This window comes from Loxodonta africana, chromosome X (genome assembly GCF_030014295.1).
Source record: "Loxodonta africana isolate mLoxAfr1 chromosome X, mLoxAfr1.hap2, whole genome shotgun sequence".
Taxonomy (NCBI): Eukaryota; Metazoa; Chordata; class Mammalia; order Proboscidea; family Elephantidae; genus Loxodonta; species Loxodonta africana.
The window spans coordinates 157,635,477-157,650,660 of NC_087369.1; positions in this window are offsets into that span (position 1 = coordinate 157,635,477).

The window sequence follows — 15,184 nt, forward strand, 5'->3', positions numbered from 1 at the left end:
TACTATTAGATGGGTCCTCGAGCTAATGAACTTGAAATTAGAGAGGAGCAAGGTGACTATGTACAATGGCTGCTAAACAGAATGAAAGAGAAAAGCCTAGAGGAGGAAAGTGACCTGGGAGTTAAGGGTCCCATATTATTCTCAAAGGCTTGGAGCCTATGACCACCACACCGTCCTTTTCAAAATGTAGATTGGCCCTTGGGATTAACCTGTTGATGTTGAGTCCACCCTAACTTGCGGCGACCCCATGTGTTACAGAATAGAACTGCTCCATAGGGTTTTCTTGGCTGTAATACAACGAATGTTATGGATTTAATCGTGTTCCCCCAAAATATGTGTTACAAATCCTAACCTTTGCCTGTGGTTATAATCCCATTTGTGAATGGGTTGTGTGTGTTATGTTAATGAGGCAGGATTAGGTCATGCCAATGAAAAGGATTAGGCTATATTTATTATGTTAATGAGGCAGGATTAGGGTGTATCCTGAGTCAATCTCTTTTGAGATATAAAAGAGATTATACAAGAAAGCAGGAGAAGCACAGCTGGAATAAGAGAAGTGCCAACCCACATGAAGATAGCCAGCAGCAGAAGCTAAAAGAGACAAGGACCTTTCTCTAGAGCCGGCAGAGAGAGAAAGCCTTTGCCTAGAGCTGGCACCATGAATTTGCATTTCTAGCCTCTGAGAAAGAGCACCCTAAAATTAAACTCTTTTAGGGCATTTGACAAGACTAAAAGAAGGCTGCCTCTAGGCCTGAACTCAAACTCCGTTTTGGAAGGCCTGCTCCACTAAGAAGTTAATCTTTGTACAGACTTAATCATGCAGCCAAGAAAACTTTTTTGCCATAGCTAGGCTACAGAAGGTCAAAAGTACATCATGCAAAGCTAGGAGGAGGAAGTATATCAAAACCCTTTGTGTAAGATATTCTCAAAAGAACTTCCCGCTAAGCAAGTTAATCTTTACTGTGTTTCATAGAGTCCATCATATAATCATCTTGTGATCAGCTTGTCACCCTCTGCAATTATGCAGTATATCCAGTCCCCTTAGTTCACATATACTTTGTAAACCTGTCCTAGCAAAAGCCCCGTTTCCAGATATCTCGCCCTCGGCTATCTTACCTTACTGAGCACCAGTCCGAATGCTATTAGCTGGTTTCCCAAGGAGATGACTTGTTCCCAAGGAGCCTTAAAATAAAGCTAAAGCCACCAATCCAGAATGCCCACCTAACCCAGATAATCCAATCCCGGATGAGTTCCCCCTCCAAGTAATCTTGCCTTACACTGATCTAAGTTCGTAACTTCCAATCAAAATAATGTACCTAAAGCTGTTTGTTCTCATTCTATAAAAATGTCTTTGCAGCTTCACCACCTTGGAGCTCTGACTTTCACTTTGTGAGAGTCAGTGTTTTCCCCAGCTTGAGCTGTCCCTACTTTCAATAAATCTCTTTGTTTCTACTTTAACAGAGTATAATCTTTTACTCTTAGATATTTTCAGTGTTAGATACATGCAATGTGAAAGTGCACCACCAGTGCTGGCCCCCATAGGACCGAAGAACTGGTCCCTGGTCTAGAATGAGCCCTTTGAAGCCCTCCTTTTTTGAAGATCTCTGGGGACTGCAGACAGGTGAGTAACCTCTGAGTTAGAATTCTGCTTCCTTGCATTGAGTTCTTTGAGATTTATTCTTGGCTATCTGTTTGTGCTTTCTACTTTCATTTTTCAGTCTGTTCTTTGGACATTTTGAAGGGTTTGTTGCATGATTGAGACTGGTAGGGCTACTGCTATGATTATACCAGGCCTGATAAGCCACAGATAGGTTGGTCATCATTTCTTCCATTCACTTTAGCTACCTGGCATTCAAGAGCAAGTTTGAGTCTCTTCTGACATCCATTTTGGTCTTTTCTGAACCCTTGCTTTCTTCATGTATGATGTCCTCCCACAACTCATTTGCTCTTTGGCCATAAGTGTTCAGTGCATCAAATCTATTTTTGAGATGGTCTCTGAATTCAGGTGGGATATACTCAAGTTTGTAAGCTCTCGCACACTTGTTTTAATTTTCTTCACTTTCAGCTTGAACTTGCATATGAGCAATTGATGGTCTGTTCCACATTCAGCCCTTGGACTTGCTCTGACTGATGATGTTGAGCTTTTCCATCGTCTCTTTCCACAGGTGTAGTCAGTTTGATTTCTGTTGTTCCATGTGGTGAGGTCCATGTGTATAGTTGCCATTTATGTTGGTGAAAGAAGGTATTTGCAATGAAGAAGTCGTTGGTCTTGCAAAATTCTATCATTCGATCTCCAGCATTGTTTCTATCACCAAGGCCATATTTTCCAACTGCTGGTCCTTCTTCTTTGTTTCCAACTTTTGAATTCCAATCGCCAGTAATTATCAATGCATCTTGATTGCATGTTCGATCAATTTCAGACTGCAGCAGCTGATAAAAATCTTCTCTTTCTTCATCTTTGGCCCTAGTGGTTGGTGCGTAAATATGAATAATAGTCGTATTAACTGGTCTTCCTTGTAGGCGTATGGATATTATCCTATCACTGACAGTGTTATACTTCAGGATAGATCTTCAGATGTTCTTTTTGAAGATGAATGCAACACCATTCCTCTTCGAGTTGTCATTCCCAGCATAGTAGACTATATGATTGTCCGATTCAAAATGGCCAATACCAGTCCATTTCAGCTCACTAATGCCTAGGCTGTCAATGTGTACATATTCCATTTCATTTTTGACAATTTCCAATTTTCCTAGATTCATACTTCATACATTCCAGGTTCCCACTATTAATAGATGTTTGTAGCTGTTTCTTCTTATTTCGAGTTGTGCCACATCAGTAAACGAAGGTCCTAAAATCTTGACTCCATCCACGTCATTACGGTCGACTCTACTTTGAGGAGGCAGCTGTTCCCCAGTCATCTTTTGAGTGCCTTCCAACCTGAAGGGCTAATCTGACACTATATCAGACAATGTTCCACTGCTATTCATAAGGTTTTCACTGGCTAATGTTTTTCAGAAGTAGACCACCAGGTCCTTCTTCCTAGTCCGTCTTAATCTGGAAGCTCAGCTGAAACCTGTCCTCCATGGGTGACCCTGCTGGTATGTGAATACCATTGGCATAGTTTCCAGCATCACAGGAACATACAAACCCTCCCAGTACAACAAACTGATGTTCAGTAGCTAAAGTGAGCTGAACAGGACATTAGAGCTTCGAAGGTGAAAATAATCAAGATAGCTCACTCAAGCAGCCTATCTGGACATATTAAAACAAAACACAGCAAGAAGCTATGACACAGTAAGCAAACATAAAATAAAGTAATACAATAACTTATAGATGGCTCGGAGACAACAGTCAATATCAAGTCACATAAAGAAACAGACCATGATCACCTCAACAGGCTCTCAAAACAAAGAATCCAGGGATCTTCTAGATGAAAGTGCATTCCTGGAATTACCAGATTCAGAATACTAAAGTTTAATATACAGAACCCTTCAGGACATCAGGAAGGAAATGAGACAATACGCAGAACAAGCCAAGGAACACACAGATAAAGCAACTGAAGAAATTAGAAAGATTATTCAGGAACATAATGAGAAGTTTAATAAGCTGGAAAAATCCATAAGCAGATAGTAATCAGAAATTCAAAGGATTAACAATAAAATTACAGAATTAGATAACTCAGTAGAAAGTCAGAGGAGCAGAATTGAGCAAGTAGAAGCTAGAATTTCTGAACTCAAAGATAAATCACTTGGCACTAATATATTTGAAAAAAAATCAGATAAAAGAATTAAAAAAAATGAAGAAACCTTAAGAATCATGTGGGACTCTATCAAGAGAAATAACCTACAAGTGATTGGAGTAGCAGAACAGGGAGGGATAACAGAAAATACAGAGAGAATTGTTGAAGATTTGTTGGCAGAAAACTTCCCTGGTATTGTGAAAGATGAGAAGATATCTATCCAAGATGCTCATTGAACTCCACATAAGGTAGATCTTAAAAAAAAAGTCACCAAGACATATTATAATCAAACTTGCCAAAACCAAAAATAAAGAGAAAATTTTAAGAGCAGCTAGGGGTAAATGAAAAGTCACCTACAAAGGAGAGTCAATAAGAATAAGCTCAGACTACTTGGCAGAAACCATGCAGGCAAGAAGGCAATGGGATGACTTACATAAAGCATTGAAGTAAAAAAATTGCCAGCCAAGAACCATATATTAAGCAAAACTGTCTCTTAAATATGAAGGTGAAATTAGGACATTTCCAGATAAACAGAAGTTTAGGGAATTCATAGAAACCAAACCAAAACTACAAGAAATACTAAAGGGATTTCTTTGGTTAGAAAATCAATAATATCAGGTATCAACCCAAGACTACAACACTGGACAGAGCAATCAGAAGTCAACCCAGATAGGGAAATCACAAAAATACATCAAAATTAAAAAAAAGCCCCAAACAGGGAAACAGTGATGTTATTACGTATAAGAAGACAACATTAAAACAATAAAGAGGGACCAAGAAATGTAGTCATAGATCTTTCATGTGGAGAGGAAGACAAGGTGATACAAAGAAATAAAAGGTAGGTTTAAATTTAGAAAAATAGGGGTAAATATTAAAGTAAGCACAAAGGAGACAAACTATCCTAAACATTGAAATAAAATACAAGAAAAATCTAGAGACTCAGCACAAACAATATCAACAACAACAAATATTTGAGGGACTGCTTCGCAGTGGTCCCAGGGCACAAAGGCTCTGAGGAGGAGACTGGGCATGGGGGGTTGGGGACAGGATCATTGACCTCCTCTTTTAGGAGTAACTCAGTTCAGGAGCACAGCCTGACTTGGAGTCAGGCCCCGCAACCACTGCTGTGTGACCTTGGGAAAATGGCGTCGTCTCTGACCCTCAGTTCTCTTAACTGTCAGGTGGAGATGACCGAGGAGAGACAATATGTAAAGATAAACTACTCAGCACAGAAAATTCAGTGGGAAAAAGAAACTGTCAACAAGACACAAAAAAAGACACCAAAATGATAACACTAAATACCTATCCATAATTACAGTGAACATCGAAGAGGAAATCACCAAATCAATACCATTTACAGTAGCCCCCAAGACGATAAAATACTTAGGAATAAATCTCACCAGAGATGTAAAAGACTTATACAAAGAAAACTACAAAACGCTTCTGCAGGAAACGAAAAGAAACCTACATAAGTGGAAAAACATACCTTGCTGGACAGAAGATTTCAAAGGGCAGTTGGAGAAGACAAAGTATTATAATGAAATGTGCAAAGGCCTGGAGTTAGAAAACTGAAAGGGAAGAAAACAGTTGGCATTTCTCAAGCTGAAAGAACTGAAGAAAAAATTCAAGCCTCGAGTTGCAATTCTGAAGGGTTCTATGGGTAAAATATTGTACCATGCAGAAGGATCAAAACAGATGGAAGGAATACACAGAATCACTGTACCAAAAAAAAACTGGTAGACATTCAACCATTTTCGGAGGTAGCATGTGATCAAGAACCAATGGAACTGAAGGAAGAAGTCCAATCTGCACTGATGGCATTGGTGAAAGACAAGGCTACAGGAATTGACAGAATACCAATTGAGATGTTCCAACAGAGGGATGCGTCGCTGGAGGTGCTAATTCATTTATGCCAAGAAATTTGGAAGACAGCTATCTGGCCAGCCTACTGGAAGAGATCCATATTTGTGCCCATTCCAAAGAAAGGTGATCCCACAGAATGCAGAAATTAACAAACAATATCATTAACATCACATGCAAGTAATATTTTGCTGAAGATCAGTCAAAAGTAGTTGCAGCAGTACACCGACAGGGAACTGCCAGAAATTCAAGCTGGATTCAGAAGAATATGTGGAACAAGGGATATCATTGCTGCCATCAGATGGATCTTGGTTGAAAGCAGAGACTACTAGAAAGATGTTTACCTGTGTTTCATTGACTATGCAAAGACATTTGACTGTGTGGATCATAACAAATTATGGACACCATTGCAAAGAACGGGAATTCCAGAACACTCAGTTGTGCTCATAAGGGACCTGTACATAGATCAAGAGGCAGTTGTTTGAACAGAACAAGGGAATACTTCATGGTTTAAAAGCAAGAAAATGTGCATCAGGGTTGTATCCTTTCACTAAGCTTATTCAATCTGTATGCTGAGCAAATAATCTGAGAAGCTGGACTATCTGAAGAAGAATGTGGCGTCAGGATTGGTGGAAGACTTATTAACAACCTGTGTTATGCTGCTGACACAACCTTCCTTGCTGAAAGTGAAGAGGACTTGACGCACTTACTGCTGAAGATCAGAGACTGCAGCATTCAGTATGGGTTACACCTCAACCTAAAGAAAACGAAAATGCTCACACCTGGACCAGTAAGCAATATCATGATAAATGGAGACAGAATTGACGTCAAGGATTTCATTTTACTCGGATCCACAATCAACGCCCATGGAAACAGAAGTCATGAAATCAAACAACATATTGCATCGAGCAAATCTGCTGCAAAGGCCTCTTTAAAGTGTGGAAAAGCAAAGATGTCACATTAAGCACTAAGGTGCACCTGACCCAAGCCATGATATTTTCAATTACCTCATATGGTGTGAAAACTGGATAATTAATAAGGAAGACCAGAGAAGAATTGATGCCTTTGAATTATGGTGTTGGTGAAGAATATTGAATATACCATGAACTGCCAGAAGAACAAATAAGCCTGTATTGGAAGAAATGTATCCAGAGTGCTCCTGGGAAGCGAGGATGGTGAGACTCTCATGTACTTTGGACCTGTTTTCAGGAGGGACCAGTTTCTGGGTGAGAACATCATGCATGGTAAAGTAGAGGGTCAATGAAAAAGAGGAAGACCCTCCAAGATAGATTGACACAGTGGCTGGGACAATGGGCTCAAACATAGCAATGATTGTGAGGATAACACAGGACTGGGCAGTGTTTCGATCTGTTGTACATAAGGTCACTATGAGTCGGTATCGACTGGATTGCACCTAGCAACAACAACAATGATTTTGTTATGATAATTATTTATTATTTATTTTTGTTTCCCTCCACCATAAAGCTCTTTTTAAGTTTTCTTTTACTACTTCCTCTAACTCCCATTAACACTCAAAAATAAAATGCCCTCATTAAGTTAGCACAATCAGTAACTAGTGCTGGCTATTTATTGTTGTTGTTGTTAGGTGCCGTCGAGTCAGTTCTGACTCATAGCGACCCTATGCACAACAGAACGAGACACTGCCCGGTCCTGCGCCCTCCTTACAGTCGTTGTTATGCTTGAGCTCGTTGTTGCAGCCACTGTGTCAATCCACCTTGTTGAGGGTCTTCCTCTTTTCCGCTGACCCTGTACTCTGCCACGCATGATGTCCTTCTCCAGGGACTGATCCCTCCTGACAACATGTCCAAAGTATGTGAGATGCAGTCTCGCCATCCTTGGCTCTAAGGAGCATTCTGGCCGCACTTGTTCCAAGACAGATTTGTTCATTCTTTTGGCAGTCCATGGTATATTCAATATTCTTTGCCAACACCACAATTCAAAGGCGTCAATTCTTCTTCCGTCTTCCTTATTCATTGGGCAGCTTTCACATGCATATGATGAGATTGAAAATATCATGGCTTGGGTCAGGCACACCTTAGTCTTCAGGGTGACATCTTTGCTCTTCAACACGTTAAAGAGGTCCTTTGCGGCAGATTTACCCAATGCAACGCGTCTTTTGATTTCTTGACTGCTGCTTCCATGGCTGTTGATTGTGGATCCAAGTAAAATGAAATCCTTGACAACTTCAATCTTTTCTCTGTTTATCATGATGTTGCTCATTGGTCCAGTTGTGAGGATTTTTGTTTTCTTTATGTTGAGCTGCAATCCATACCGAAGGCTGTGGTCTTTAATCTTCGTTAGTAAGTGCTTCAAGTCCTTTTCACTTTCAGCAGGCAAGGTTGTGTCATCTGCATAACACGGGTTGTTAATGAGTCTTCCTCCAATCCTGATGCCCCGTTCTTCTTCATATAGCCCAGCTTCTTGTATTATTTGTTCAGCATACAGATTAAATGGGTATGGTGAAAGAATACAACCCTGCCGAACACCTTTCCTGACTTTAAACCAATCAGCATCCTCTTGTTCTGTCCGAACAACTGCCTCTTGATCCATGTAAAGGTTCCTCATGAGCACAATGAAGTGTTCTGGAATTCCCATTCTTCGCAGTGTTATCCATAGTTTGTTATGATCCACACAGTCGAATGCCTTTGCATAGTCAATAAAACACAGGTACACATCCTTCTGGTATTCTCTGCTTTCAGCCAGGATCTATCTGACATCAGCAATGATATCCCTGGTTCCACGTCCTCTTCTGAAACCAGTCTGAATTTCTGGCAGTTCCCTGTCGATATACTGCTGCAGCCGTTTTTGAATGATCTTCAGCAAAGTTTTGCTTGTGTGTGATATTAATGATATTGTTCTATAATTTCCACATTCAGTTGGATCACTGTTCTTGGGAATAGGCATAAATATGGATCTCTTCCAGGCAGTTGGCCAGGAAGCTGTCTTCCATAATTTTTGGCATAGATGAGTGAGCACCTCCAGCGCTACATCTTTTTGTTGAAACATCTCAATTGATATTCCATCAATTTCTGGAGCGTTGTTTTTTCCCAATGCCTTCAGAGCAGCTTGGACTTCTTCCTTCAGTACCATCAGTTCCTGATCATATGCCACCTCTTGAAATGGTTGAATATCGACTAATTCTTTTTGGTATAATGAGTGTGTATTATTCCTTACATTTTCTTTTGATGCTTCCTGCGTCGTTTAATATTGTCCCCATGGAATCCTTCACTATTGCAACTTGAGGCTTGAATTTTTTCTTCAGTTCTGTCAGCTTGAGGAACTCCGAGCATGGTCTTCCCTTTTTGGTTTTCTATCTCCAGCTCTTTGCACATGTCATTATAATTCTTTACTTTGTCTTCTCGAGAGGCCCTTTGAAATCTTCTGTTCAGTTCTTTTACTTCATCATTTCTTCCCTTTGCTTTAGCTGCTCGATGTTCGTGAGCAAGTTTCAGAGTCTCCTCTGACATCCGTCTTGGTCTTTTCTTTCTTTCCTGTCTTTTCAGTGACCTCTTGCTTTCTCCATGTATGATGTCCTTGATGTCATTCCAGAACTCCTCTGGTCTTCGGTCTCTAGTGTTCAATGAATCAAATCTATTCTTCAGATGGTGTATAAATTCAGGTGGGATATTCTCAAGGTCATATTTTGGCTCTCGTGGACTTGCTCTGATTTTCTTCAGTTTCAGCTTGACCTTGCATATGAGCAATTGATGGTCTGTCCCACAGTCAGTCCCTGGCCTTGTTCTGACTGATGATATTGAGCTTTTCCATCGTCTCTTTCCACAGATGTATTCAATTTGATTTCTGTGCACTCCATCTGGCGAGGTCCATGTGTATAGTCGCTGTTTATGTTGGTGAAAGAAAGTATTTGCAATGAAGAAGTCATTGGTCTTGCAAAATTCTATCATTCGATCTCCGGCATTGTTTCTATCACCAAGGCCATATTTTCCAAATGCTGATCCTTCTTCTTTGTTTCCAACTTTTGCATTCCAATCGCCAGTAATTATCAATGCATCTTGATTGCATGTTTGATCAATTTCAGACTGCAGCAGCTGATAAAAATCTTCTATTTTTTCATCTTTGGCCCTAGTGGTTGGTGCGTAAATGTGAATAATAGTCGTATTAACTGGTCTTCCTTGTAGGCATATGGATATTATCCTATCACTGACAGCTTTGTACTTCAGGATAGATCTTGAAACGTTCTTTTTGACAATGAATGCAACACCGTTCCTCTTCAAGTTGTCATTCCCAGCATAGTAGACTATATGATTGTCCAAATCAAAATGGCCAATACCAGTCCATTTCGGCTCACTAATGCCTAGGATATCGATGTTTATGTGTTCCATTTCATTTTTGAAAATTTCCAATTTTCCCAGATTCATACTTCGTTCATTCCAGGTTCCGATTATTAATGGATGTTTGTAGCTGTTTGTTCTCATTTTGAGTCCTGCCACATCAGCAAATGAAGGTCCCAGAAGCTTTACTCCATCCATGTCATTAAGTTCGACTCTACTTTGAGCAGGCAGCTCTTCCCCAGTCATCTTTTGAGTGCCTTCCAACCTGGGGGGCTCACCTTCCAGCACTGTATCAGACAGTGTTCCGCTGCTGTCCATAAGGTTTTCACTGGGTAATGCTTTTCAGAAGTAGACTGTGGGTCCTTCTTCCTAGTCTGTCTTAGTCTGGAAGCTCAGCTGAAACCTGTCCTCCATGGGTGACCCTGCTTGTATCTGAATACCAGTGGCATAGCTTCCAGCATCACAGCAACACACAAGCCCGTACAGTACGAGAAACTATTTTTTAGACTGTTGGATATCTTTAGCTGGTTGTCAAATGGCTTTAGACCGTGGATTCGATCTATATTACTCACTGAATTAATGAATCTTATTCTTGTTTTGATTATTACAGGTATAATCATATGTTGAGTGAGATGTATGTCAAATGCCGTCACCCCTGCCACAAATGTTATGGTTATAAGGAGAATTATGCATATTGACATTACCTTTTCAAATAGAGTTGACTTCATGCCCTAGAAGGACCTATTTAAGTTATGTTGGGTTGTTCTCTCAAATTTGGCCAGCTCAGAACTCTAGTAAAAGAAAAGCTTAAACATCTTGTTTTTGCTGAAGAAGGGTTATGCCCTTGTGGGTGTCTAAGACCATAAAATTGCCTAGGATTATGCCCTGGAGATGATACTCCATGCCAATGCAAGGTGGAGAGGACACACAATCTCTAAGAGTGATGAAAGGATTTGTGAGGCAATTTTTTATCAAAAGGAGGGGGATGAGAAAAAGCGCCCTAAAATTAAACTCCTTGGGGCATTTGAGAAGACTAAAAGAAAGCTGCCTCTAGGCCTGAACTCAAACTCCATTTTGGAAAGCCTGCTCCACTAAGAAGCTAATCTTTGTACAGACTTAATCATGCAGCCAAGGACATGCTTTCCTCCATAGCTAGGCTACAAAGTGTCAAAAGTACATTATGTGAAGCTAGGAATAGGAAGCATATGAAAACTCTTTGTGTAAGATGTTCTCAAAAGAACTTTCCCTTAAGCAAGTTAATCTTTACCCTCTGTTGCCATAGAAGCCATCGTATAATCATCTTGTGACCCTCTGCAATTACGCACTGTATACCCAATTCCCTTATTTCACACGGAGCACCAATCAGAATGCTGTTAGCTAGTTCCCAAGAGGCTATAAAACAAACAGCTCATCTGCAACTTGTTCCCAAGGAGCCTTAAAAAAGAACTGTAAGCCACCAATCCAGAATGACCACATACCCCTGATAACCAATCCCAGATAAGCCATACCTGGAGCAGATCAGAGATCAACAGAACTGTTGGAAGGAGCAGGGGAAGCAGAGCTGCCTTGGTCTCAAAGAGTGGGGCCATGGCCTCTGGGGTTCCAAGGGTGGGGACATGGTTTCCTGGATCTCAAAGGGTGGGGCCACAGCCTCCCAGGTTTTAGAGTTAGACCTTTGCCAGCTTGGTTCTGGAGTGTGGGGCTGCTATTAGCAGGGACTGCTGGGGCAAGGGGGTGGGGTCACTGCACAGACAGACTAGGAGAATGGGGCCGCCCAAAGCCAAGTGAACAGAGTTGCTATCCCAGTGGGCCTGGAAGGCCGAGGTCTGCAGGTCCAGGGCCAAGGGGCTTCCACCTAGAATCCAGAGAGTGTGACCAACACCCAGAGTCTGGAGGGCAGAGCCATAGCCTGGATAGTCTCAGAGAAAAGAGGATTATTTTAGGTAATATAAATTGTTTGCTGGATTTTGGGCTTCACTGGTGCCCATTATCTCTTCTTTTCCTCCAATTTCTCCCATTTTCAGTGGAAATATCTACCTTGTGCCTGCTTCACAGTTGTGCTTTAAAAACACATAACTTGTAGTCTAGATTTCACAGGTTCATAGACAAAGAGGAATTTTGTCCCAGGATGGAATACACCTAAAATCTCATCTATATTTGATTTCGATGATTCAGAAGACGAGATTTTGGACTTGGAGTTGATTTAAGGCTTTTGGGATGACGTGATGGGGTGAATGTGTTTTGCATGTGGCAAGGACTTGGTGGCACAGTGGTTAAGAGCTTGGCTGCTAACCAAAAAGTCGACAGTTTGAATCCACCAGCTGCTCCGTGGGAACCACATAGGGCAGTTCTTCTCTGTCCTATAGGGTCGCTATGAGTTGGAATTGACTCGACAGCAACGGGTTTGTTTGTTTTTTTTTTTGGAAGGGTAGAGTATCATGGGTTTGAACTGTGTCCCCCCAAAGCATGTTCTGTAAATCCTAAACTCTGCCTGTGGTTATAATCCCATTTGTGAATGGGTTGTATTTGTTATGTTAATATGGCAGGATTAGATTATGTCAGTGAGGATTAGGTTATGTTTATTATGTTAATGAGGCAGGACAAGGGTGTATCTTGAGTCAATCTCTTTTGAGATATAAAAGAGATTATACAAGCAAGCAAGAGAAGCAGAGATGGGGCAAGGGAGATGCAAAGCAACATGAAGATTGCCCAGGAGCAGAAGCTAAAAGAGACAAAGATCTTCTTCCAGAGCTGACAGACAGAGAAAGCCTTGCCCTAGAGCTGGCACCCTAAATTCAGACTTCTAGCCTCCTGAACTGTGAGAAAATAAATTTCGGTTTGTTAAAGCCATTTACTTGTGGTATATCTGTATAGCAGTACTAGATAGCTAATACAACAGTTAAGTGCTTGATCACTAACCAAAAGGCTGGCAGTTGGAACCCACCCAGTGGCTTTTTGGGAGAAAGACCTGGCGATCTGCTCCCATAAAAATGACAGCCTAGAAAACTCTATAGCGCAGTTCTACTCTGTCACATGGGGTTGCTATGAGTCGAAGTCAACTCAATGACACCTAACAACAACCATCTTTAAGGGAGCAGTTAGCCAGGACTTTCTTCCACAGAGCTATTGGATATGTCCTGTAATCTTTAGGTCAGCAAGCGATCACAAACCACTTGACCAGACTGCTGTTGTTAGTTGCCTCTGAGTTGATTCCAACTTGTGGCGACCCCACGGATAGCTGCTATCACATCATGATTCAAAGTACATGTATCTCTGTAGCTTTTGGAAAGAAGGTGTCATGGATTGAATTGTGTCCCCCCAAAACATCTGTCAACTTGGCTAGGTCATGATTCCCAGCATTGTATTATTGCCTACAATTTTGTCATCTGATGTGATTTTCCTATGTGTGTTGTAAATCTTATCGCTATGATGTAATGAGATGAATTAGTGGCAGTTACACTGATGAAATCTCCTAGATAGTGTCTTCAGCCAATCTCTTTTGAGACACAAAAGAGAGAAGCGAGCAGAGAGACAGGGGGACCTCATACCACCAAGAAATCCACACCAGGAGAAGAGCATGTCCTTTTGACCTGAGGTTCCTGCACTTAGGTGCTCCCAGACCAAGGGAAGATTGATGACAAGGACCTTCTTCCAGAGCCGACAGAGACAGAAAGCCTTCCCCTGGAGGTGATGCCCTGAATTTAGACTTCCAGCCTACTAGACTGTGAGAGAATAAATATCTCTTTGTTAAAGCCATCCACTTGTGGTATTTCTGTTATAGCAGCACCAGGTGACTAAGACAGATTTTGGTATTGGGAGCGAGGTGCTGCTCTAACAGATTAGTAAAATGTGGAAGCGGTTTTGAAAGTATGAATGGAGAGATGATTCAGAAGGAAGTGAGGGGAAGTGTTAACACCAGAGAAGGCACAGCTTGTAAGAAGCAGCAGCAGAGGAGCAGCAGCAGCAGCAGCAGCAGCACCGGGAGAGCAGCGTGATAGGGCGCTGGGGCGGACCCGCGAAGCAAGAGACTGAATGCCCTTGCACAGGAGGCTTCCTGGCCGGATGGGGTGCCTCCAGGCACCGACCGGTGGAGCTCGGCCTGCTGACCACGGAGCAAGACAGCTGAGTGCCTTCTGGCCAAAGTTTATTGGCAGGGTGGGGTGCCTCCAACCACTTATCAGCGGAGCTGCAGAGCTTCGGAACACTTGCCCCAGCAGGGCAGATGCAGGTGTGAGACCCAAGGGCCGAGAGGCCAAGGAACCAGAAGCAGAAGCTGAAGAGCCAAGGAAAACAGGAAGCTGAGCTGCCTCAGTCTCAAAAGGTATGGCCATGACCTCTGGGGTTTCAAAGGATGAAGCCAGGGCCTCTGGTGTTTCTAAGAGTGGAGTTGCCACTCAGATGGGCTAGGAGTGTGGTGCGCCTAATGCCGAGGGGGCAGAGTTGCCGTCCCAGTGGGCCTGGAAGGCAGAGCTGAAGCCCAGAGCTGAGGGGCCTCCACTCAGAATCTGAAGAGTGTGGCCAATACCTAGAGTTTGGAGGGCAGGGCCATTGTGTAAATGGTCTCAGAGAACAGAGGATTATTTTCAAGCCTTGAGGGATAATGTAGTATGTTCTGCTGACTTGCTTGGTGCCTGTTATTCCCTCTTTCCCTCCAGTTTCTTCCATTTGTATTGGAAATGTCTAGTTTGTGCCTGCCTGTTCTGCCATTGTACTTTGAGAGCAGATAACTTGTATTCTAGATTTCACAGATGAAGAGGAATTTTTGGATTTGATTGATTTGACTTGGAGTTGATTTAAGACTTTTGCTATGAGAGGATGAGGTGTATATGTTTTACATGTGACAAGGATATGAATTTTTGGGGTCCAAAGTGTGGAATTTCATGGATTGAATTGTGTCCCCCCAAAATATCTGTCAATTTGGCTAGGTCATAATTCCCAGTAATGTACAATTGTCTGCCATTTTGTCACCTGATGTGATTTCCCTATGTGTTGTAAACCCTATCACTATGATGTAATGCGATGGATTAGTGGCAGTTATATTGATGAGATCTCCAAGATTAGATAGTGTCTTAAGCCAATCTCTTTTGAGATATAAAAGACAGAAGTGAGCAGAGACAGGGGACCTCATACCACTGAGAAAGCAGCATCGGGAGCAGGGCTCATCCTTTGGACCTGAGGTTCCTACGCTGAGATGCTTCCAGACCAAGGGAAGATTGATGACAGGGACTTTTCTCCAGAGCTGACTGAGAGCGAAAGTTGTCCCCTGGACCT